At 43.1% G+C, this 26,528-nt stretch overlaps 1 long non-coding RNA gene across 1 annotated transcript in view; it reads right to left on the bottom strand.

Annotated features, from left to right (window-relative positions):
• Positions 1-1,383: 1,383 nt before the first annotated feature.
• Positions 1,384-26,528, bottom strand: part of LOC109278923 (uncharacterized) — a 152,046-nt gene continuing 126,901 nt past the window's right edge. The window contains exon 4 of the long non-coding RNA XR_002085926.2: positions 1,384-1,668. This is a non-coding gene — a long non-coding RNA (uncharacterized LOC109278923). The remainder of the gene's footprint in view (positions 1,669-26,528) is intronic.

Below are 26,528 nucleotides of genomic sequence, written 5' to 3'. Positions count from 1 at the left end.
TTCCACATGTGCTTGGTGAGAAACACAGATGGAGGACAGGACATACTGTCATCAGTAAACTTTTTCAAACAAGCATATCACTCATCGTTTACTGACAATATGCACTGGTCGCCACGCTAAGCAGTGTTCAGAATTTACTACCTCATGGGGTGCCTGGGTGGCACAATTGGTTAAGTTGTCCAACTCTTGATTTTGGCTCAGGTCATGATCTCACGGTTCTTGGGATCGAGCCCCGTGTTGGGCTGTGCACTAACATCACAGAACTTGATTGAGATTCTCTCCCTCTCTCTGCCCCTCCCCTGCTCACTCAATCTCACTCTGTCTCTCTCAAAATAAATAAACTTAAAAAAAAAAAAAGAATTTACTCTTCATAATGGCCTATGAGGCAGGTGCTATTGTCTCTACTTTTTTGTTAAGGAACAGAAACATTGTTTAGTGTGAAACGTGTGCACGCTCACACAGCTAGCAAGCAGCAGAGGCTGGGAAGGCTGTTGGGCTCCGAAGTCCACTGGAGTCCCACACACTGGAATTGATGCAGCCAAGCTCCGCTTCTGCCATGATACTTGAGCAGAGGTGTTGCTGTACGTTTAGAGAAAACCATCCATCTCTTGGTTTAACGTTAAATAATGGGTTTGAGTAGCTATGGATCTCTTCTGTTGAACATTTTCAGTCTTCCTCTTTTCCCCAACAAGCCAATCCCCCTTTCTCCACACTCTTAAATGTCCATTTAATTTCAGGTGAGGAGACATTATCTTGTTGTCAATGAGTGTTGTGTTTTGTTTTCCATGGACATGATAGAGTTTATACCAACCGGTGTCATTTGTAAGACAGTTAGAGCTGCCTCAGTTATCGGTGAATACTTCACTGTCAATTGTCCACATGGATAGTGATTATATGTAATAAGTTTACCTCATCAAAAAAAAAAAAAGTTTACCTCATTTATTAAGACTCCTGGTATATAGCCCAGGAACATTTGATCTCCTACCAACCTATCATACACAGTGCAACTCTTTTTTTTTTTTTTTTTAATGTTCATTTATTTCTGAGAGAGAGAGAGAGAGAGGGAGGGAGGGAGGAGCAGAGAAAGAGAGAGAGAGAGAAAGAATCCCAAGCAGGCTCCACACTGGCAGTTCAGAGCCCGATGCAGGGCTCAAACCCACAAACCGTGAGATCATGATGTGAGCTGAAATCAAGTGTTGGACACCTAACCAACTGAACTACCCACATGCCCCAGCACTTCCGATATATGAGCCCAAGAACATTTGGTCCCCCACTAACCTATCATACATAGTGCAACTCTTACTCTAACATAGGACTAGTCAAATGCTCCAAGTAAGAAAAACTAAACTTACCTCTTTTACTCATTTATCACCAAACAACAACTGTTGGGAGATAATTCTCCATGGGGTCTCTCAAAATTCTGCACTTGTTGTGAACGGTGGCACTGGCTGTCTTTGTTCCAAAATATCTTTTCAAGGATGTTTGTACACAGAACAGCCTTGGAAAACACAGATCATGTCTCCTTCCAGAGCAAAGGGCAGGCGTGTTTACCATGCTGCATAAAATACTGGGCCTTCTTAAGCTCAGGGTTCCTCTCTTATAATGCAACTCACGGCACATGGACATGTCACTGGGTCTTCTCGGAATCATCCTGTGGACCTCAAGAACCTGAAACAAGAAAATGCTGATCCTCTGGCTACTGCTAATGCTATGAGTAATAAGGTTCTGTATCTCTGACAGAGATCCATTTTTGCCAAGAGATCCATTTTTGTCGTGTCTTTTGCCAAGATCCGTTAAGCTATGGAAGGCTATGTAAAGCTTGCAAGGGGTGTGAAATCTCAGACCCTTCACAGTTCTTGAGGACAGCAATGCCATTATTATTGTTTCTAAGGTTGGTAAGCACTGTTTGTTGAGCACCTAGTGTGAATCAGTGAACCAAACTCTATTCTAAGTAGTGGGCTATATGATTTCATCTGATCCTCACTGGACTGTTGTTTAGGAGACAGCATTGACTCTGAGCATATTCTGACTTTTGTTCTAATATCCACCCCTCTCTTATCCAGCAAGGAAGTCCTCCCTCCCTCTAACCTTAGCGGGGAGCCTATTCCCTTTGCAGATGACCATTTTTTGAACTTTATTCTAAATTTTATTCTAAACAAGGCCATGACACTCCCCTGGTCATAGAAACTGGTCAGGAAATGAACACATTTATCCAGATGGGGCAAAAGGAGCTGGGGGACACTGAACTAGGGAAAGAAGTTTCCTTGCTCGGACATAAAGCCAAAGGGAAAGACCGGCTCTACTCCTTCAAATGTTGACATGTGTCAGCATTTAATTGATACGCATTTATCACAATGGATGCTGGATACAACCCAACAGGGTCTGGAGTTCCCTATTGTGCCAAATATCACTCTGTTAGTGCTGGACCTGGGGCGAAGTCCTGGGGCGAGGTGCTAAAGCAGCTGATGCTCAAGGCACTTAGCGGGTTCAAAGCAATGTCTCCTTAGCAACTGGTACCAAAGTATCTTAATATGCTAATAACTGATACGGCTATCCTCAGCTGTGCAGGTGTGAAGCCTGGAACTGACCATCCTTCTGACCACCCATCAGAGAAAGAAGCTCACACAGGAGGGTGCAGCCAACACCATCCCAGGGAGACGGCAAGAGAGCCACCGGACCAAGCTGACCCTGACAGTTGCCCTCCCTCCTCTAGACTTTTTCAATGAATAGACTACAGACTCCCTTTTCATTTCATGTAAGCTAGCTTGCATTTGGATTTCAGCAACCTGCAGTCAAAAGCATCCACGAGGAGTCCCTGGGTGGCTCAGTCGGTTGAGTGTCCGACTTGGGCTCAGGTCACGATCTCACTGCTCGTGGGTTTGAGCCCCACTTCAGACTCTCTGCTGGCAGCTTAGAGCCTGGAGCCTACTTTGGATTCTGTCTCCATCTCTCTGTCCCTCCCCTGCTCGTGCTCTGTCTCTCTCTCTCTCAAATATAAAATAAAACATTAAAAGAAAAAGCATTCACCGAAACATGAGGTAACTAGTCCAGGACCTCAGAGCAAGTAAATAGCCACATTAGAACTGAAAATCAAGTCTCTCTGGCTTAAATGTTCCTGCTTTTTCTGATGTACCACACTGTTCCCAAGTATCAGATGAATATGCAAAAGTTATTTGCAAACTGTAAAGGCCATATTCAAATTTTAGCTTCTGAGACTAAGAACTCCCAGAAAAATACAAAGAGGCCAATGTTTCCTTCCTGATTATCACTGAGAGTTTTTCCCACCCCAACTGAAAACATCTAGCTTCATGATAAGAATACTATCATAGAGAAAGGAAAATATAAGAAATTATATCTGCTGTTCAAATTATTTTCTGGGAACACTGGTGGTACATCTGACAGTGGAAGTCAAACTGGATGACCAGAAACCTGTTCCAGGAAAGGCCTCTCACATTATCACCATCTTGAGAGCACACAGGAGCAAGTTCTGGATTCATCCCAGGAATATTTTGAACACTGTCATAACACCTCCTAGATGCCTGCACAGGGAGAATTGGCTTCCTTTTCATCTCACAGTCACCCCAGAGGACAAAAATTAACAAGTGATTTAGAAAAAGAAAATACTAGAACTTTGCATATTTCTTTGCTCGATCAAGAATCCATGTAAACGAAGACAATACATTTGCATCTAGTTTTTAAAAAAAATTTTTTTAATGTTTATTTAATGGAGACAGAGAGCATGAGTGGAAGAGGGACAGAGAGAGGGAGACACAGCATCTGAAACAGGTTCCAGGCTCTGAGCTGTCAGCACAGAGTCCAGCACGGGGCTGGAACCCATGAACTGTGAGATCACGACCTGAGCTGAAGTCAGACACTTAACCAACTAAGCTACCCAGGCGCCCCTGCATCTAGTTTAATTAATGGTCTTTGAATGTTTTCCGGTAATCTAATCTACATGCTTTTTAAAAATAATTCAACTGTTAATTTTCTGGAGGTGATGTCAAGTAAAATTTTTCTTTCAAAATGATGAACACCTCAGCTATCGATGTTTACCAATTTAGATTTGTTTTTACATATGTTATAGGAAAATAAAAATTACTGAAAATCTGCCTGTGGTGTAATTAGAAATACAACTTTGGAAAATGAAGTGATGGGTAAGTTATATTCTTCCTGACCCATTTTACCACTAGGAGAATAAAGGCAGTTCATAAATGCAGGTGATACCCACATATCTCTTGGGTATTCCTAAATTTTTGAATTTTTGGAGTTACATCTCGTTTAATTTTCAAATAGAATGCTTTAAAAAAATTATGTTTATTTATTTTTGAGAGAGAGAGAGAGACAGAGTGTGAGCAGGGGAGGAACAGAGAGACAGGGAAACACAGAATCTGAAGCAGGCTCCAGGCCCTGAGCTGTCAGCACAGAGCCTGACATGGGGCTCGAACTCACAAACTGTGAGATCATGACCCAAGCTGAAGTCGGACGCTTAACTGACTGAGACACCCAGGCGCCCCTAGAGTGCCTTTTTTTAAAAAAAATATTTTATTTATTTTTGAGAGAGGAGCATGAATGGGGGAGGCACAGAAAGGGGGACAGAGGATCCGAAGCGGGTTCGATGCTTACAGGAGTGAGCCTGATGAGGGGCTTGAACTCACGAGCTGTGAGATCACGACCTGAGCCAAAGTCAGACAGTCAACCAACAGAGCCACCCAGGCACCCCTCAGATAGAATGTTTGAATGACCATCCTGGGTTTCCCTAGATATTTCCAAGGTTCTTAAAAGCTTACACGTCTCCAGCCATCTTTGGTTCAATCGTTCCCTTCTGCTGTATTCTTAATTTCTGTTTCAGTCTCCCATCTGTGACTCATAGAGACCCTTTACAGGTAACACTGCCTCATGCTGGCCATTAACATACCCTCCAAGGCACCACTAACATAAAGCTATGTATCCGAGTTTACTGATGGTCTCCACACTTCAGGAGAGAATTCAAATACAACAATGTCCACCACTACCTTCAACCTGTACTTGGAATATAACTCTTTCCGGAATCTAAGGCAAAAAAGTTAAACCCTCAGCAGGTATGTCCAGCTTCCTAGCCTTTGTGCCCACATCAAGGTCTACCCTGCTCTCATTTGTGGGAGAGAACACCCTTTATAAATATTCCGCCCAACTTTAAGAATGTTCCAGTCACTACATACAGGAGTTGGTTTCCCTTTGGGACTCATTAGACACCCTTAGACACAAGAATAGATTTCCAGGGGCACCTGGGTGGCTCGGGTGGTTAAGTGCCAACTTCAGCTCAGGTCACGATCTCACTGCTCGTGAGTTCGAGCCCCACAGCAGCTTCTGTGCTGACAGCTCAGAGCTTGGATACTGCTTCAATTTCTGTCTCTGTCTTGCTTTGCTCCTCCTCTGCTCATGCTCTGTCTCTCCCTCTTTCCCTCAGAAATAAATAAACATTAGGGGCGCCTGGGTGGCGCAGTTGGTTAAGCGTCCGACTTCAGCCAGGTCACGATCTCACAGTCCGTGAGTTCGAGCCCCGCGTCAGGCTCTGGGCTGATGGCTCAGAGCCTGGAGCCTGTTTCCGATTCTGTGTCTCCCTCTCTCTCTGTCCCTCCCCCGTTCATGCTCTGTCTCTCTCTGTCCCAAAAATAAATAAACGTTGAAAAAAAAATTAAAAAAATAAATAAATAAATAAATAAACATTAAAATAATTTTTTTAAAAAAGAACAGATTTCCAAAGTCTGAGCTGTGTTGGAACCAGTGAGATGGTGCTTAACACACATTGGGGAACAACACAGGATGGCTGTTGGCATGATAAATTCAGTCTATGTGGAAGTTTCTGGGCCTCAACTTCAGAGTGACTATAAAGTGTAAGGAAGCTCTATATGGTATTCTACAGCTGAGAGAGTTCTCACAGGGGAAAAGACAAATATGAAAGGAGTTCAGACCTCACTGGAGAAGGTGTAGTTCTGCCCACTGGATAGTAGAGAAGTTCACTGGTTTGTGCAAACTAGAGTTGGTCTGCAGTCACTGGGTAGGTGGAAGCAGGTGACTGCAGGGGACCAGCATCCATTGGTGTGGGTGTGCAGAGGGAGTGGGGCCTTGATGGGAGCCCTCCAGGCCACAGGTGACCTGGGTTTTGGGGGTCTGCAGAGGGGATAAGGGTGCAAGTGTGGGCAGGAGGCCCAGAAGGTGTGGGTTTCCATGTTGAGAGGCAGGAGGGTGATGACCTACACTTCTGTGTGTCCATCTGAAATAATGTTCTCTTTGCCTGAAAAACTTCACTTAGTAATTCTTAGTTCACGTCTGTTGGGGACAGATTTTCTCAGACTTTGTTTACCTGGAATTTGCTATTTTGTCTTCATCTGTGGAGAATATCCTTGCTTGTATAGATTTCTAGGTTGGCGACTGTTTTGTTGTCGTACTTTAAAGATGCCATCATGTTGTCTTCTGACTTCTGGTGTATCTCTTGGGAACCAATTTGCCGGTCTCGCTCCTCTGAAGGTAGTGCCTAGTTTTCTAGCTTCCTTTTCTCCCCTCTTCCCTCTTTCTTCCTCCTCCCTCTGTTTTCAAAGATTTCGGCTTTGCCATTTTTAGCAGCATCACTATGATGTGCCTAATTGTGGTTTTCTTTGTATGTATCCACTCTGGAGCTTAGAGAGCTTATTAAAATCGCCCTTTCAGCTTAAAAAAAAATTTTTTTTTAATGTTTACATATTTTTGAGAGAGAGAGCATGAGCAGGGGAGGGGCAGAGAGAGAGGGAGAGAGGACCAGAAGTGGGCTCTGTGCTGACCACAGAGAGTCCGACGCGGGACTCAAACTCACAAACCATGAAATTGTGACCTGAGCCAAAGTCACACGTTTAACAGACTGAGCCACCCAGGCACCCCAGAGAGCTTTCTGAATTTGTGGCTGAATGTATTTTATCGCTTTTGGAAAATTCTTGGCCATTATCTCTTCAAACACTGCTTCTGCTCCTGTACCTTCTCTTCCTGCCTTGCATTCATTGTAGGAATCCAATTGCACTTGTGTTAGGCCTTTTCACCATACTGCGTCTGTACCTTCATCACATCCCATACATTCAATCTGTTTTTTTAACATATTAATTACACTTAACATAGTGTTTGTGCCTCACAATTTCAATAACTGGCTCATCTGTGGGTCTCTTCCTATTGTCTGTTTTTTCTCCTTTTGGTCTTGTTTCTTGATATGCTTGGAACTCAAAAAAATTCAATGCTGGGCATTGGGCATACAAAATCATGGAGGCTTTGGAAGATACTGTACTCCTCCAGAGAAAGATTTACAGTATTCTCTATGGCAGGTACAGTGTTAGGCTTGGGGAAAACAAGTGAATAAAGCAGAGAAAATCCCTGCCTTCATGGAATTTACATCCAGTGGGGGCATTATGTGACAACAAATGAATAAATAATAAGAAAGCAAGGAATGATAAAGGATATCAAGTAAATCAATTAAGGGGATAGAGATGAAAGGGTGGTGCATTTAGACAGAGCCATCAGAGGCAACATTTGACCCAAGGCTGAATAAAGTAAGGTGGAGGGACATGAAAATAGTTAGGGAAAAGATGCTTCAGGCAGAGGTAAAAACAAACATAAAACTCTAAGGGAGGGGAGTGCTTGACTTGTTAAAGGAATGGCTACCACAGAGTGATCAGTAGGGACAATGGCAGAGGTGCACAGGGACTGAGGGGCTGTTTACAAGGAACCCAGAGCCTTTGGAAGGACTTTGGATTTTATTCTGTGTGAGATGGATAGCCCCCCAAGGGCTTGGGGGAAAGGGATGGTGTGATCTGATTTTGATTTAAAAGGATCATTGTGCCTGAGGTGTTTGGAACAGAGAGCCACAGAGCAAGGGTGTCAGGAGGGGGAGAGTTAGGGGCCAGAAGTGTAGGCATCTTCGCCATTGCTGATGGTGGCTTGGTCCGGAGAGGAAGTGGTGGATGTCAGGAGAGACAGTTGAACTTGGGACACATTTTTGAAGATAGACAAGTGGATTCCAATGATGGCTTTGGTAGAGGATCTGTGGAGGTGGGCTCCCTGCCACTTGCACCAGCCCATACAAAATAAATATTCTTTGTGCACCTAGTTTAATTTTTTTTAATTTTGTTCAATGTTTATTTATTTTTAAGAGAGACAGAGAGAGCACAAGCGGGGAAAGGCAGAGATAGAGGGAGACAGAGAATCCCAAGCAGGCTCCACGCTGCCTAACGCAGGGCTCAAACCCAGAAACCATGAGATCATGACTTGAGCCAAAGTGGGACGTTCAACTGACAGAGCCACCCAGGTATCCCTATGCACTTGGTCTTATAGTCCTTCTCTTAAATAGAACCTTCCCTCTTCACCAATGTGTGAGATTCATTTCCACAAAACTTCACTCTGTCCCTGGGGTCTGAAAGAAAAAGAAAGTGAAAAATGCTGGTTCCTAGGTTTGGCCAGCATGACAGGAGGGATGATAGTGCCATTTGTGAGCCACGGCACCCTGGGAAAAGAACAGTTTGGAGGGGATCTAGAATTCTATTCTGGTTATACTCAGTAAAGTTTAAACTCCTCCCATTGGTATTTAAGACCCTATCCTACTCACACAGTCTCCTTTCTCATTGCAAGCTGGGCTTCTGTTGGTGAAAATTTTCAGGCTACAATGTCTTTTCCTGCTCTTAGTCTTTTATTTTTATGTTTTAGAAGTCTTACCCATTCTTCAAGGTTTACTTCCAATAAAAGCTTTTACCTAAGAGTTGACTTCTTCCTCATGTTCCAGGGATAGAAAACTAGAAGCCCATAAAAGGCCATGGGTGATTTTTTTCAATTAAACATGAATGATTTTTTTAAGTTTTTAATGTTTATTTTTGAGAGAGACAGAGCGTGCAAGTGGGAGAGGGGTAGAGAGAGAGGGAGACACAGAATCTGAAGCAGGCTCCAGGCTCTGAGCCATCAGCAAAGAGCCCAATGTGGGGCTCGAACTCACAACCGTGAGATCATGACCTGAGCCGAAGTGGGACGCTTATCCGACTGAGCCACCCAGGTGACCCAAACGTGAATGTTCTAGACAGAGCAAGCATTCTCCTGTTTGCCTGCTCACCCCTCTTGCCTTTCTCACAATCACACATTTGTGTTACCTACTTTGGTTGGTCCTGTAGCCCATCTGAGTTTATGACTAATATGTTCCTCAAATCATTGTACCTGTGTCTCTTGTATAGGAAGTATACACTGGGTACTGTATAAATATTTAACAACTTAATGGAAGGCCAAAATGCTACATTTTCCATACAGACATATTTGCCACCAACAGCAATTCTGTCATGGCAAGTTTTACATATTTTCATAGCATTCTGTTTTTCTTATTATTTTCCTCTTTTGTTCCTATTCTCTGTTGTTACATTTTTTTTCCCTTATGGGAAATTTAAGGTTAGTGGGAAAGGAGGCAAAGGTAGAGGAAAGACTATTACCCAACCTGACTGCTGATTTTATCTGACCTGATTTCAACCTGCTGAGTTTATTTTGTGATGAAGCAAATATTTCCTACTCATACCACTGAGAATAGAAAGTAAACTTTATCTTTAACCAGGCTGGGACTATGTGAAATAGGTCAGTTTGTTTTTCATTAGAAATGAAGAGAATTAAATAAATATTCTCCTCATGAAATACTTTGAACAGTTTTGATTAATAAAGTCTGCTCCCAGAGCACCTAGGTGGCTCGGTCTGTTGGGCATCCCACTTCGGCTCAGGTCATGATCTTATGGTTTGTGAGTTCAAGCCCCGCGTCAGGCTCTGTGCTGATGGCTCAGAGGCTGGAGCCTGCTTCGGATTCTGTATCTCCCTCTCTCTCTGTCCCTCCCCTGTTCACATGCTGTCTCTCTCTCAAAAATAAGTAAAGATTAAAAAGAAATTTAAAAAAAGAAGAATTCTCCCAGTATGAAACGTCAAGAGAAATAAGGCCTACTTCACTAAAGTGCCTTCAACCCAATAGATGATATAATTTTAAACAGTTTACTAACCTACATTGCTGGAGAGTACGGGTTCATTAGGGTGGCAGAGCCCGGTAACTGCATAAAATTTAACCTTTATAACCAGAGGTTCAACTCCTCTCCCTAACAATATGTTCGTAATTCATACTCTCTCATTAATTGTCCCAATCCTTCTTGCTATAGCTTTCTTAACATTCATCAAACGCAAAGTACTAGGCTACATACAACTTCTCAAAGGACCAAACATTGTAGGCCATATGGCCGCTTCAGGCCACTGCAGACACCATAAAACTCTTCACCAAAGAACCCCTCTAACCCCTCACATCCTCCATATCTATACTCATTATAGTACCCATCTTACCTCTCTTGCTTGCCATAACCATATGAATCCCTAACTACAAGCGTCTGACTCTTGATTTCGATCCCAGGGTCATGGGATCAAGCCCTGCATCAGGCTCCACACTGAACGTGGAGCCCACTTAAGATTCTCTCTCTTCTCTCTCTCTCTCTCTCTCTCTCTCTCTCTCTCTCTCTCTCTCTCTCTCCCCCCCCCCACCTCACCTCCCACTCATGCACGTGCACTCTCTCTCCCTCTCAAATAAAATTAAAAACAAAATCACCCCCAAGTTCACCTCTTAGATCAGTCCTTTAGGGGGACAAGAATAAAGTCAATCCACTCTTTATCAGAATAATGTTTTTCAACCTATTTGCAGTTGACAAATACAAGCAGGCAGCAAAGTCTGCGGGAAGCTTTCACAGAGAAGGGCTTGGTGAAGCCAAATGATTCACTGTTTGTTTGATTTAGCAGTTGGAATACACATCCCTGCCAGTTTGTTTTGTTTCTACTTAATTCCCAGCTTCCCAGCTTCTTTCTAATGAAAAATCAAGTCTGAAACAGTGCTCACCAAACTGCCTTCAGCGTGTCAAACTTTCCTAATGTAGCCTTGATTGATGAAGTCCTTTGAACGCTGGATATTTGCTAACTTACCTCTGGGAAGCAGTCAGTGGGGAGAAGAGGGAAGAAATGCACTGACCTGACAGACCCTTTCTTTTCAGTGTGTTCTAAAATCAGAGTGAGGCTGTAACAATGAAGCTTTCATTTTCCTCCCATTTCTTTTCAGAAAGTTCTTTTCAGAAATTCTCTCCAAGGAAGTGTTTTGAGGTGTCCATTATGAAAAGCATGATGTAAAGTCAAGGTGTCCAACTCATCTCTGGTCTGTGCCTGGGGGAGAGGGAGTGTTATTCTGTGGGCTTCACAAAAGGGAGAAGAGGAGTCTTCTAACCCTACGCATCCCACCTGTGTATCTGACTGTGGGGTAATGGCTGCCCTTGGCATAGTCTCTGGGCTCTCTGCTGCCTGTGGCCATGGCCAAGCACACAGGAGATGCCATCTGTCTCTGCCCAGTAGCTCTGACACCTCCTGTAACTTTGTCAGAAGACTCCTGGGTCTATATGCTTCTCCAGAGCTCTTATTCCCGGCACTGAAGATCAATACATAAAAGGAGTCTTTCAGTTACTCTATGGCCAAAGGGCAATATGGCAGCAATGTCAAAGCCGTTACTCAGATTTAACCTTGTGCAGAATGCAGAGGGCCTCTACCCAGCTCAAGGGGCTGCCATCCTGGGCAGGAAGAAGGTGGGAGGTGCTTCTCCATGAGATTCACCTGACTCTTCTCCCTGAGGTATGGAGAACCCACTACAGCCACCAAGGCACATGGCACCCACAAGATGCTGTCAGTGGGGAAAATACCTACCCCTCTCAGTGCAAGCCTAAAGAGCCCAATGGGGTCAGGGTCCAAGGGTGAAGCTGACTGTAACACCATTTTCTGCTCATGCTGGGCTGGGATGTTTCCCAGCAGTAATGTCTGCCATTTCCAATGGGGAGCCAAGAGGACTGAGGAAGGCTTTTCTCTCCTTTACACTCAGGAGGCTGTACTTCCTTCTATACTTCTTCCTTCCCAAAGTTAAAAAAAATGTATGTGTGTACACACCACACATACATACACACATGTATATTGAAATTGGACAGTGAACATGTATGTTACATATGTTAAACACAATATGTATTGTGTGTTCCTGTCCAGGGTCAGACCAGTAGTTAACCTTCTTTTCTTCAACAGACAACAAGGGGTACTCAAACCAAACAAGATGATGGCACATCAAGATCCAGCTTGTCCTTTCTCGATTGGAATTCTGTTGACAGAATTATTCCCTACGACCCTAAGACGTGCATTATATGGAATGCATGAACTCTGCTCTGTGCATATACAGGGCCAGGTGTGGATAATCTGGTCTGTACGCATCCAGACGGTACTAGCCACGTGTCAGTCTTACAACCCCCCGTGTCCTGTCCTCTCCCAAAAGTCTTGGCCCTGGAGAGTGATGAGCTGCTTTTTCCTGCTCAGAGGGTAGAAGAAATAGACATTAGGTTGGGAAAGAGGCAAAAGACTACATCCCCACTGCACTGCTGAAGCTGTCTTGGCAGTTTCTTCCCCTCTCCCCCCAGGTGGGGTGGGAGGGAAGACTTTCTGTTCAGACAATGAGGCACCAGGACGGAGGTGCATCTGTTAACATCTGAAAGTGCATTTTGGAAGTATTCCAATCCGGCTAGGAGTAAAGTGTGTCAGATCCGCTCGCCTAGGGAGAGACTTAAAACCATCCATTTATACAGCAATATAAAACGCCCTTCACTTCGTAACAGGAGCAAATGCAGCCCAGGCAATCACAACAATCTAATAATAAAGATCTGAAGAACTGCCTTAAACTTTGATGTATTATTAATGCTTCACAGGAGTAACGTTTTCTTCGTTTTGTGCACCTGATTCTTGGCAGTCCTATCTGACAGTTGAGAGGTACTGAACTAATGTTTATCGTAAGTGAAAAGCTCATTCCTTCAACATGTCTTATGCAGCTACTATAGTGCTGGGCACTACAGATTAAATGGAATCACAAACATAATGGTAGCCGCAAAATAATAATGATGGTAACAATAGCACTAATAGTTGTTGTTTGTAATGTGTTTTATCCTCCCCAACAGCAGCTCCTGACTTTTTTCAGAGCAGATTCACCCCTAGCCCTGTGCCGGTCCTTTCCATGCATCCACGGACAGGACACGTGACTCAAGCAAAAGTCATCGAATGTACTGTATATTCCTTTGTCTACAATAATTGGCTCAGAGATGGGCACATGACCCAAATTGGTCCAATCAGAATAAATCTTGGGACTTGTTCAGAAGCTAATGAAAAAGACCCTCCTTGCTTTTGAGCTGGTCTATGAACCTGAGAATGTGCAAGGCTACAGCTGCCCCAGCGATCTTGTTACCAGGAAGGGGCCACCTGGAGCCTGGCGCTAAATGGAGACTGAGGATGAAGTCAAAGCACCAGGAAGCAAAGGGAAGGGACACAGAGAAATTGGGTCCTGATGACATGGTTTAAGTATTAAATCCACCCGTGTCTGAAGCCAGCCCAGCTCCTCGAACTTCCAGCCTTCTGAGCCAGTAAATGCACATTTTGTCTGAAGCCAATTTGAGTCTGGTTCTACGTCCCTTGACTCTAAGGAAGAACTAAGTTATACAGAGAATGCTGATTAGTAATGATAATGCAAAGCCAGTGGGGAAAAGCCGTTGAAAACTGGATATAAGGGGGAAATGGGATTAGATATTAGGAATCTATAGATTTTACAGGAACCTTGCCTAACAGAGGCAAAGCAGAAACAAACGAAGATCCAAAAACCATCATTTAGAACTTTTCGATCACTCTTGTAGCCAAATGGAGTTAACCTTGACCTCAGTGGGGTACATGAAACACAAACAATACACAAGACATTAAACCCGTTCAGCTCCAGAACAGCAAGACACTTTTCTGGGCAAGTATGGAAAAGCTCCAGGAAGAATAGTTTTGTTTTTTCTTAAAGCTACATCCAGAAGCTTTGTGAAACCAATAGAAGTATTTGCAATCCAGATGCATGCCGCCCTAAAAGCAATAATGTCAAAATGATAAATAAGAAAAACGGTCTTTCAGAGTCAGGGGTCTTGGAGATCAGAGACAAAGTACACTTTTCTGCCTCCCTGAAGTATAGCCACAAGAAAGGATTGCTGAGTGGGAAGGTAAACAGACTATTATTTGGGCAGCCACTATGTTAAATCAAGTTGTGTTCAGGCATCCTTAGTTTTAACCACCAAAATCAAATTTGGAAATTCTGTCCTACTTCCTTTATGGCACACTCACATATTATGCAACTCAGGGAAAGGCAGCTCTGCAGCACATTTACTATCTTTTTTATTTAGTTATTATTTTTTAAAACACTCGAACCCAAAGCTTTGCTAGCCAGGAAGCTGTTTATCATTTTCTTGACTTGGTAGATCTTCCCAAACATTAAAAAAAAAAAAAAAAAAGCCACCAACTGGGAGAGAACTTTTCCCTTGGATTCTAAAACTCACAGAGAATTCCCAAATCACACTGCATTATTTGCCATGAAGTAGAGACAAGGACTCTGGGTCAAGGGGGTGAGGTAGTCTCTCCCATGAGAAGACTCTGCCCTTGCACCCGGACAGGCCCTTTGACCACTTTGACCAATGGAACCTGGGAGTTACACTGTGTGGATTCCAGCTGTAGCCTTTGAGTGTTAATTTCCTGCCTCTTGGAATCCAGCTGCCATGTGTGACTACTCTGAGCCCAGCACGTTGTGAAAAGTCCCAAGCCACATGGAGAGGCCCTGGAGGTTGAGACAGCACATAGAAAGACAGAAAAAACAAGCAGTCAGATGTGTAAGGGAAGGAACCATCCTGGGTGACCAGCATAGTCCAGCCTCCAGATCATTCCAGCTAGCAACTATCCCACGGCAGCTGCATAAGAGAGGTCAACCCCCGGAACCAGAATAATGATAAACTGCTGTTTTAAACTACTACAATTTGGGGGTGGTTTGTTAGATGCAGCATTAGATATCCGGGACACATAGGTAATTTGCCAATCTGGGTATCCCTTAAAGTGTAGTGGATGAGGTAGATGTTTAAAAAAAAATAATGAATTTATCATAATGACTACACATTCAAGCAACAGAAGCTAATGCTGACTGAGTTAAGCAGCAAGTTTTTTGAAAAGAGAGTGGGTAACTCGTGAGTCAGAGGAAGGCCTAGAGACACTAGATCCAGGCTGAGCAGGAAATAAGAACAACAAAGCTATGGCTTTGGGGAGCCATAGCTCCCCCGCTGCCTCCCCGCTCCCACGCTGGGGAGGCAGGCACTGACACCACTGCCACAGAAATGACAGAGTTCCTGGCCCCTCAGGTGTAGTGTCGCTAGCTCCCATGAGGGAGTCTTGCATTGGTGGCCCTGGGTGGGGGCGGGGGGGGGTCACAGCTGAGGCACTCCCCTTGCTGCAAGGGGAGTGAGCAGATCAGTATCCAGCATTTTCAGACTCTCTATAGAGAAGGTAACCTCTGTCTCCATCAAAGTCAGATGACTCCTCCAAGGATAGAAGTTTAGAGGTTGGGTGATCTAAATGAATGACAAGAGTCTACCTCTGCTACCAGGAAGCAAAACATGTGTGGGGGGGGTATATATACGTATGTATGCGTGTGTGTATATGTGTATCCGTGTCTATATGCATGTGTATACCTATGCATATGTATGTGTGTGTATATGTGTCCGCACATTATGTGTGTATACATATATATATTTTTGTGTTATGCAGGTTTTGCTGTACCACGATATTTGTCTTCCTGATAAACCCAGCATTCTATGAAATTAACACTAAAATTAGCATTCACCCTTAAACCAGCAGGGCTATGGGAAAATAATATTGGAGCATATCTCTTAAAATCTATAAAAATTGGTAACCAGAGCATCAACAAAAATAATAATCTTTTTTTTAAGTTTCTTTATTTATTTTGAGAGAGACAGAGAGAGAGAGAGAGAGAGAGAGAGAGAGCGCGCATGAGCAGGGGAGAGGCAAAGAGAGGAGGAGAATTCCAAGCCAGCTCTGTGCTGTCAGCACAGAGCCCCATGTGGGGCTTGAATCCACAAAACTGTGAGATCATGACCCAAGCCAAAATAAAGAGAGAGATGCTTAACTGACTGAACCACTCAGGCACCCCCCAAAATGATAATTTTCATAAAGATGTTAGTTCAGCAAAAATATTAAATTCCTAACAGAGAGATACTACAGTAAAGTTTTTACTTAAAAAAATTAGGAAGTGAATTCATCTTTGTTTTAATGTTTATTTTTGACACAGAGAGAGAGAGAATGCAAGCAGGGGATGGACAGACAGAGAGGGAGACAGAGGATCCCAAGCGGGCTTTGCACTGACAGCAGAGAGCCTGATACGGGGCTCGAACTCACCAACTGTCAGATCATGACCTGAGCCAAAATCGAGAGTCAGAACCTCAACCAACTGAGCCACCCAGGTGCCTGAGGAAGTGAATGCATCTTGACAGGAGGGGTGCAACAGGAATGGGGGGCAATGGCAACATGCCCAAAGATTGGGGAAAACCACGCAGTGAATGCTTGCTGAGAGCAATGGATTGAACCGAGCCAAAAAAGTAACAGGCGACTAGTCATGACAGTCCTGTGTTCCTCACACTTGCCATATTCAGCTGTGCAGACGTACCCTGGGCTAAGCTGCCACTACTCATGTGGGAAACATTAGCAGGCTGGAGAAGGTAAGGACCTTCATGTTATACTGCCATTACTCCACGACGTAGCAATCACACAGGAGGAGCTAAGTCATGTTTACAAATCATGACTGCAGCAAAACAGAATGGTGTGCGCATGTGGGTATCAGTTCAGACAACCTTTCCAGGCTAGGTGTTACTCTCGTTTCATAAATGAGGAAACGGAGGCTCACAGAATAACAGGTCGCACCTAATTCAAACAGATGTAAGTGTTAAGCTGAGGTCTGAAGCTTGTACTGCTGGGTTTTCAGATCAGCGCTCCTTATTACCCTGCCTTGTCATTTAACTAGAAAACCAGCTTCCATTTAACATTTTATTTTATTTATTTAAATGCCAGTATAGTTAATCTACAGTGTTATATTAGTTTCAGGCGTACAAAATAGCGATTCAATGTTTCTATATATGACTCAGTGCTCATCATGGTAAGTGTGCACTTTAATCCTCATCCCCTATTTCCCCCACCCCTGCCCCCCAACCCTTTCCTTTCTGGTAACCATCAGTTTGTTCTTTATGGTTAAGAGTCTGTTTCTTGGTTTGCCTCTCTCTCCTTTTTTTCCTTTGCTCGTTTTGTTTCTTAAATGCCACATATGAGTGAAATCATATGATATTTGTCTTTCTCTAACTGCCTCATTTCACTTAGCATTATACTCTCTAGCTTCATCCGTGTTGTTTCAATAACAAGATTTCATTCATTTTATGGCTAAATATTCTATTATTATACTAGATATATTATACATATGTATATATGTATATATCTATATTATAATATGTATAATATTATACATATCTATATCTATATTATACATATCTATATCTATCTATAATATATATGGTCACTTATTCTCTATCCATTCACCAATTTATGGATATTTGGGCTGCTTCCATAATTTAGCTATTGTAAATAATGCTGCTATACACATTGGGGTGCACGTGCTCCTTTGAATCAGCATTTTTGTATCTTTTGGATAAATACCTAGTAGTGTGATTACTGGATCTTACAGTAGTTCTATTTTTAACTTTTTGAGGAACCTCCATACTGTTTTCCACACTGGCTGCACCAGTTTGCATCCCCACCAGCAGTGCAAGAGGGTTCCCCTTCCTCCACATCCTCACCAACACCTGTTTCCTGTGTTGTTAATTTTAGTCATTCTGACAGGTGTGAGGTGGTGTCTCAATGTGGTTTGATTTGTATTTTCTTGATGATGAGTGATGTTGAGCATCTTTTCATGTGCCTGTTAGACATCTGGATGTCTTCTTTGGAAAAATGTCTACTCATGTCTTCTGCCCATTTCTTAAACAGATTATTTGTTTTTGGGGTGCTGCGTTGTATCAGTTCTTTATATATTTAGGATACTAACCCTTTATCATATATGTCATTTGCAAATATCTTCTCCCTTTCAGTACACTGCCTATTAGTTTTGTAGGTTATTTCCTTTATTGTGCAGAGCTTTTTATTTTGATGTAGTCCCAATAGTTTATTTTCATTTGTATTTCCCTTGCCTCAGGAGACATATCTAGAAAAAATGTTGCTATGGCGAATGTCAGAGAAATAGCTGCCTGTGCTCTCTTCTGGGATTTTTATGGTTTCAGGTCTCACATTTAGGTCTTTCATCCATTTTGAATTAATTTTTGTATATGGTGTAAGAAAGTGGTCCACTTTCACTCTTCTGAATGTACTGTTCAGTTTTCCCAACACCATTTGTTGAAGACATTGTCTTTTTCCCGTTGTATATTCTTTCCTCTGTTGTCAAAGGTTAATTGACCATATAAGTCAGGGTTTTATTTATTAAATAAATTTATTTATTTCAGGGTTTTCTATTCTGTTCCATTGATCTATGGGTCTATTTTTGTGCCAGTACCATATTGATTTGATTACCACAGATTGGTAATATAAGTAGAAGTCTGGAATTGTCATACTTTTTTTTTCAAAAAGCAAATAGCCTCTTTGGCTATTCAGGGTATTCTGTGGTTCCATACAAATTTTAGGATCTTTTGTTCTAGTTCTGTGAAAAACGTTGTTGGTATTTTGATAGGGATTGCATTAAACTTGTAGAACAGCTTCCACTTTAGAAATTTAGACCTGTATCTCCAAGTTGGCAATCAGTCATGACCCTAGTGAGACTGGACTTGATCATTCAACAGTGTCTTTCAAACTAAAGATTGTTCAAGTTGATTTTTCTCCAAGATGGAGACCTGGTTCCTTAGACCCTCCAGCAATGCAGCCTTAGCCTATTCAAGGCTGCCTCCAGAAGTCCATGAAACCCATCAGGCGACTTTCCTTTTCTGCTTTCACTCAGGAGTTAGCATTCAGGTGATTGATTTAGAAGTACAGCTACATTTTCCAAGGGGAGTTTTTCCTTTGAACAATATGACATTTTTTTCTTGCAAAACAAAGATTTCTCATTTGTCACAGAGATCAAAGGGAGAGAAAATGTTTCCAATGTAACACAGATGTCTGCTAATTTCTTTGCCTGTTTCTAACTTTTGCATAAATTCAACTGGCTGAATAAATGAAAATGCCTGAGCGGGGGACCTGCTAAGGGGTGGATGAAGTTTGGTCTCCACCAAATACTGCACAGAAGCTAAAACCTCAAGGCTGCAGTTCATCAGTCAGGAATGAGATGTCAAGTAGACACAAACGAGCAATCAGATCCCAAATCCTTTGAGAACACAAACCTCCCGGCCAAGTCTGCATTTAAAGAGAATATGCATTTAAGCCATACTTCCTGGCAAGAGCTATAGGCTGAGATGTTCATAGGAGGGGATGTGGGACATTACCACTGGATAAACCCCCACCATTTAGCACACAAGAGTGATGAATCACTTAGTGCATTACTCCTGCAGTGTACCAAACAATCCTCCCAGAATTGATACACCTTCTCAACATTTAACCTGGAGGTTCTTAGAGCTGTGGTTCTCATCATTATGAGAACCAAGGGCCCCCAAGGGCCTGTTAAAACAAGATCATGGTCTCACTCCCACAATCTTGGGGTGATCTACAGATCTATGATTCTGTACGTGTGGAGTACACCTGGAAGATTTGCATTTCTAGAAATTCCCAGCTTTGAAGACTACTGTCCTAGAGAAAGTCCGGGCTCCAGGTAGAATGCAGCCTCATTTGTTCCAAGTGGCAAGTGCAAGGTTGATATTATTTTTTTTAAAATTTTTTTTTTGACATTTATTTATTTTTGAGACAGAGAGAGACAGAGCATGAATGGGGGAGGGTCAGAGAGAGGGAGACACAGAATTTGAAACAGGCTCCAGGCTCTGAGCTTTCAGCACAGAGCCCGACGCGGGGCTCAAACCCACGGACTGTGAGATCATGACCTGAGCCGAAGTCGGCCGCTTAACCGACTGAGCCACCCAGGCGCCCCGCAAGGTTGATATTTTTTAAACTTCTTAGAAATCAGAGGATGTTGAACGAAATCACATTTTTCAAAAGCCACCTGTTATTTCTTTGTGTGTGAGCTATCCATCTCTGCCCTAAAGAGGTTCTTTTGGTTTTGATTATTTTGAAAGAGAGAGAAAGAACAGATCTATTTCTAGAGACTCAGAAAAACATTTTTTCTGCTTAAGTGTGTGCTAATTGGCCTAACATGTTTTCAATTGTGTGTGTGTATTTCACAGAGCAAATCCATTTTACTGGTGCACACTGTATACTCATGTATATAAAATCATGAATAAAAGCATCTCATAAGAATTCTAAACTATACTCTTGCTTTATCTATCCTTTTTTTCTAAAGTATTTTTTAAAGATTTTATTTTTATTTATTTTATTGTATTTTATAACGCTTATTTATCTTTGAGAGAGAGAGAGAGCATGAGCAGGGGAGGGGCAGAGAGAGAGAGAGTGAGGGAGACAGAATCCAAAGCAGGTTCCAGACTCTGAACTGTCAGCACAGAGCCCAATGTGGGGCTCAAACCCACGAACCGTGAGATCACGAACTGAGCTGAAGTCAGCTGCTTAGCCGACTGAACCACCCAGGTGCCCCTTAAAGATTTTATTTTTAAGTAACCTCTACATCCAATGTGGGGCTCAAACTCTCGACCCCAACATCAAGAGTCACATGCTCTACTGACTGAACCAGCCAGGCACCCCTTTTCTCAAGTATTTTAAAGGCATCTTATCATTTAGCCCCTACAAAATTCAGCACACATCTTTAAAAACTATGGACATCTTCTTACATAACTGCCATGTCAATATCATAACCAACAGAATTAAGGATAATTCCTTGGTATCACTTACCAGCAGTCCACATACAGGATTTCTTGATTGCCCCAATTCTCGCCCCCGACATACACACACAATGTTGTAATCAGGATCCAAGTAAGTGCCATATATGGCATTTACTCATTATGTCCCTGAAGTATCCTTTAAAAAACAAGACCAAGTGTCTCATAGAACACTCCAGGATCTGCTTCCTGGTAGGAAGACCTAACTTTGCTCCTCTCCCTGTGTATTTCCTATAAACTGGAAATCAGACTTCTAGGATTGATTCAACTCAGGTTTAACTTTGGGGGAGGGAACACCTGACAGGGGATGCTGTGGATTTCTTAGTGCACCATACCAGGGGATATAAGTCTGACTGTCCTGCTCTAAGAAATGCTGAGCTTCCCTATGACCCAGTAATTGCACCGCTAGGTATTTACCCAGAGGATACAAAAATGCTGATTTGAAGGGGCACATGCACCCCAGTGTTTAGCAGCACTATCAACAATAGCCAAATTATGCAAAGAGGCCAAACGTCCATCAACTTATGAATGATAAAAAGATGTGGTATGTATGTATATATATTCCATTATATTCTGTAATATTCCATTATTTATACATATATGTATATATACATACATGATGGAATATTACTCACTGACCAAAAAGAATGAAATCTTGCCATTTGCACCACATGGATGGAATAGAATGTATTACGCTAAGTGAAATAAGTCAGAAAAAGACAAATTTCATATGACTTCACTCACATGTGGAATTCGAGAAACAAAACAGATGAACATAGGGGAAGGGAAGGAAAAATGAGATAAAAACAGAGGGGGGGCAAACCATAAGAGACTCTTAAAAAAATTTTTTTAGTGTTTATTATCTATTTTTGAGAGAGACAGACAGAGTGCAAGCAGGGGAGGGACAGAGAGAGGGAGACACAGAATCCGAGGCAAGCTTCAGGCTCTGGTCAGTCAACACAGAGCCCAATACAGGGCTTGAACTAGTGAACCATGAGATCATGACCTGAGCCAAAGTTGGGCACCTAACTGAGCCACCCAGACACCTCCATAAGAGACTCTTAGATACAGACAACAAAACTAAAAGGCAACCGATGGAATGCGAGAAGATATTTGCAAATGACATATCAGATAAAGGATTAATATCCTAAATATATAAAGAACTTATCAAACTCAATGCTCAAAAAATGAATAATCCAGTGAAAAAATGGGCAGACAACATGAATAGACACTTCTCCAAAGAAGACATCCAGATGGCCAACCTACACATGAAAAAATGCTTAACATCACTCATCAGGGAAATCCAAATCAAAACCACAATGAGCTACCACCTCACACCTGTCAGAATGGCTCACATTAACAACTCAGGCAACAACAGATGTGGTCCAGGATGCAGAGTAAGAGGATCTCTTTTGCACTGCTGGTGGGAATGCAAACTGGTGCAGCCACTCTGGAAAACAGGATGGAGGTCCTCAAGAAATTAAAAATAGAACTACCCTATGACCCAGCAATTGCACTACTAGGTATTTACCCAAGGGATACAGCTGTTTTGAAGGGACACATACATCCCAATTTTTATAGCAGCACTATCGACAATAGCCAAATTACAGAAAGAGCCCAAATGTCCATCAATGGATGAATGGATAAAGAAGATGTGGTGTGTGTGTGTGTGTGTGTACACAGTGGAGTATTAGTTGGCAATCAAAAAGAATGAAATATTGCCATTTGCAACTACGTGGATGGAACTAGAGGGTATTATGCTAAGTAAAATTAGTTAGAGAAAAATATATGACTTCACTCATATGAGGAATTTAATATAGTAAACAGATGAACATAAGGGAAGGGAAGCAAAAATGATATAAAAACAGGGAGTAGGACAAAACATAAGAGACTCTTAAATATGGAGAACGAATAGAGGGTTGCTGGAGGGGAGGTGGGTGGCAGGGTGGGCTAAATGGGCGATGGGCATTGAGGAGGACACTTGTTGGGATGAGCACCGGGTGTCATATGTAAGTGATGAATCACTGGGTTCTGCTCCTGAAGCCAATATTACATTGCATGTTAACTAACTTGAATTTAAATAAATTAATTTAAAAAAGAAAAAGAAAATAGAAATGCTGAGCTTCCTCATATAGGGCCTGATGAGCTCAGGTGGGTCCATCTTGATCCCTTCCTGTGAAACTTCCCATCAACCTTTTGTCTGATGGTTTCCTCCACTGATGACCATTCAGGCAGGGCTCTGGAATCCCTGGGTAGGTACCAAAGGGCTGAATTCAAAGTTTCTTTCAGGGCTGCTGCCTGTCACCCCCTGGCCTCTCCCTTGCCTCAGCAGCATGCAGTGGCGAGGAGCTGATATCAATCAGCTCAGGGCAGTGGGACTGCTCCCATTTGGAAGGTAAGTTTCCAGCTCCTTCTAACCTCCCCACAGGCACTCCTTTACATGTTCCAAGATGGTGGGCAGTGTCAACGGAGGGAGAATGTTTAAGCTTGGAATGTGCTTTCACAGTATTTACTAGAACAGTGGGAACTGGGAGAGGTCCCCATGGCTGTCTGTTTACTGCATATACTTCTCATGCCAAGAAAGTATTTCTGTATGGAGTATCTTACAGCCGCATTCTCGTACAATTAGGCACAGTATTTTGCGTGTCTCAGGGAGAACTCGGAGACTCGACACTTCCCTCTTTTTTTTAAAATTTTTTTTGAAGTTTATTTATTTTTGAGACAGAGAGAGAGCATGAACGGGGGAGGGTCAGAGAGAGGCAGACACAGAATCTGAAACAGGCTACAGGCTCCAGGCTCCGAGCTGTCAGCACAGAGCCCGTCGCGGGGCTTGAACTCACAGGCCGCGAGATCATGACCTGAGCCGAAGTCAGCCGCTCAACCGACTGAGCCACCCAGGCGCCCCTCGACACTTCCCTCTTTGATGCATAGTGGCCCCGCTCCCTATCTTCTATTTCCATAACAATAAAGGGGCTGATATCTCTGTAATTATTTTATGACATTCCAGAACTGCCATATGTCAGTGTATCAATTTTATGTCATGGTGCCAATTCTCATCATCTAGAGGCACCCCGCTTGCTCACGTGGTTTTGCATTGGTGGGTCGCTGTACCTGCTTCTGGAGGACAGAATTGGGTGTACAAAAGACAGTCAGGCCTGGACCAACTACCGAGTAGAGGAATCACGTCTTGGCTGTGAGCTTCAGCCCTACCTCTTTCCTCCCTCACCTCTTCCTTCAATATGAAGTGCTTCTTAGCTGTTTCTACCGCTGCTTTCAATTTTCTGCTCTTGACACCAAGGCCGAGGACTGGATTTTTTTGTTCGGTTTGGTGTTTTTCTTTCCATCTGCTCTGCAGACGTTGAAGCAGGGTAGTTTCCAGCCAGCCAATTGGGCACAGAAATAGTGTCCTCCAGATGAGTGGGTGATGGTTGCCTGGATGGGAGCGATACGTAGGAGGCTTGTCACCACAAGGAAAATACTATCTTGCAGAGCAAGAGTCGATCCGCAAGCGGAGAGAATGAGGAAGGAAAACCCTTGTCATTTTATTGAAAAATTTTTTTATTATGTTTATTTAGAGAGAAAGAGAGAGAGAGAATACAAGCAATGGTGGGGGAGGGGGGGAGCGGGGACAGAGAAAGAGGGAGACACAGAATCCGAAGCAGGCTCCAGACTCTGAGCTGTCAGCACAGAGCCCGACATGGGGCTTGAACCCACGAACTGCTAGATCATGACCTGAGCAGAAGTCAGACGCTCAACTGACTGAGCGGCCCAGGCGCCCCATGTCATTTTAGATGGACCGAAGGAGAAGGCCTCTGGGTCCAAGGGCATGATCTCCTCAATTCCTTCCTTCCTTCCTTCCTTCCTTCCTTCCTTCCTTCCTTCCTTCCTTCTTCCCTTCCCTTCTCTTCTTCCTTCCTTCCTTTCTTCTCCTTCTCTCTTTTTTACTGAGGTATAACCGACAGTGAAATAATGCCATTTGCGACAACACGAATGGACAGAGGGTATCATGCTAAGTGAAATACGTCAGACAGAGAAAGATAAATACCATATGATTTCACGTACATGTGGAATCTAAAAAACAAACAGAACAAAAGAGAGCTCACAGATGCAGAGAAGAGACTGGTGGCTGCCACAGAGGAAGGGCGGGTGAAATGGGAGAAGGCAGGTAGGAGGGGAGACCCTCCTTGTACTCAGTGACTTCCTTGGGACAGGAGTTTTTCAAATGTTTATTTGTTTTTGAGAGAGAGCGTGAGCAAGCAGGGGAGGGGCAGAGAGAGAGGGAGACAGAGGATCCAAAGCAGGCTCCAGGCTGTCATTGCTCAGCCGACTGAGCCACTCAGGGGCCCCACCATTTTAACTACTTTTAAGTGCATTAACTACATTCACATCGTGGGCAACCATCACCACGCCAAGGAGCTTTGCTGGGCCTGAATTTGGAGATGCAAGGGGCACCTCATGCAGAGCCTGCAGCCTGGAGGCCAAGGGCAGGCTGAGCTGGGAGGGCAGCTAATAAGCCTGCCAGGGCCCACCTCACTGGAGGAAATGGGTTTGTTGCTATAGCAAAGGTGAACCGCCTTTTTAAAAAGCCTACGCGAATCATTCTGTGAACCTCTCAAGAAACGTCAAGCTGTTTCCAGTCGACTAAAATTTCCTTGGTCTGCCCTGCAACCTGAAAGGAAATAAAAGACCACAGCATTCTCTACGGCTGCTTTGATAGCATTATGCGCGGTCTGCTTTCAAGCACCGGCTGCAGTTGCAAAATCGTGTGCAGATGCAGGTCTGGGGTGCAGATGCAGGCTCTGAACAGAGGGAGGGAGGGCTCTGGGCAAGGGTCACAGATATCATCCCATGTCTAAAATGGGTGGATTGCTTGACTCTTAAAATGTTTAATTTGGGGTGCCTGGGTGACTCAGTAAGTTAAGCGTCTGGCTCTTGATCTCGGTTCAGGTCATGATCTCATAGTTCATGAGTTCGAGCCCCATGTCTGGCTCTGCACTGACAGCGTGGAGCCTGCTTGGGATCCATTCTCTCCCTCTCTCTGCCCCCACCCCCTGTGCTTTCTCTCTCAAAAATAAAAATAAACATTTAAAAAATGTTTGATTTTTTCTTTAAAAAAAAGATTATATATATACATATATACATACGTGTGTGTGTGTGTGTGTGTGTGTGTGTGTGTGTGTGTGTAACTCCATCCCCTAAGGCACTCCTAAACTGGTGTAATATCCAATTTGTAAAAAGTAAAACTGCCACTAGACTTCACACTGCTCCCACCATGGCTGGGGACATGGGGGTGAAGGAGGGACCATGTATATAATAGGCTGGAAACTACTGGAAAAGTTATTACTTTATAGAAGAGAGAAGGGTGCATTTTGTGTTGTTCCAAAAGCCAAAACTAAGGAAGGAAAGTCACAAAGGGGGTCATTTTATCTTAGTATAAACAAATTTAAAAAGATTTGTTTCACTGTGGTAAAATATACATGAAATGAAATTTACCATTTTCACCACTTTATTTTTTTTTTAAATTTTTTAATGCTTGTTTATTTTTGGGAGAGACAGAGACCAAGAGCAAGTGAGGCAGGGACAGAGAGAGAGAGAGGGAGAGGGAAACATGGAATCCAAAGTAGACTCCGGGCTCTGAGCTGT

This window comes from Panthera pardus, unplaced genomic scaffold, assembly GCF_024362965.1.
Source record: "Panthera pardus isolate Hobbes unplaced genomic scaffold, ASM2436296v1 HiC_scaffold_2, whole genome shotgun sequence".
Taxonomy (NCBI): Eukaryota; Metazoa; Chordata; class Mammalia; order Carnivora; family Felidae; genus Panthera; species Panthera pardus.
Note: the sequence above shows the minus strand (reverse complement) of the source record. Positions and strands in the feature narration are given on the sequence as shown.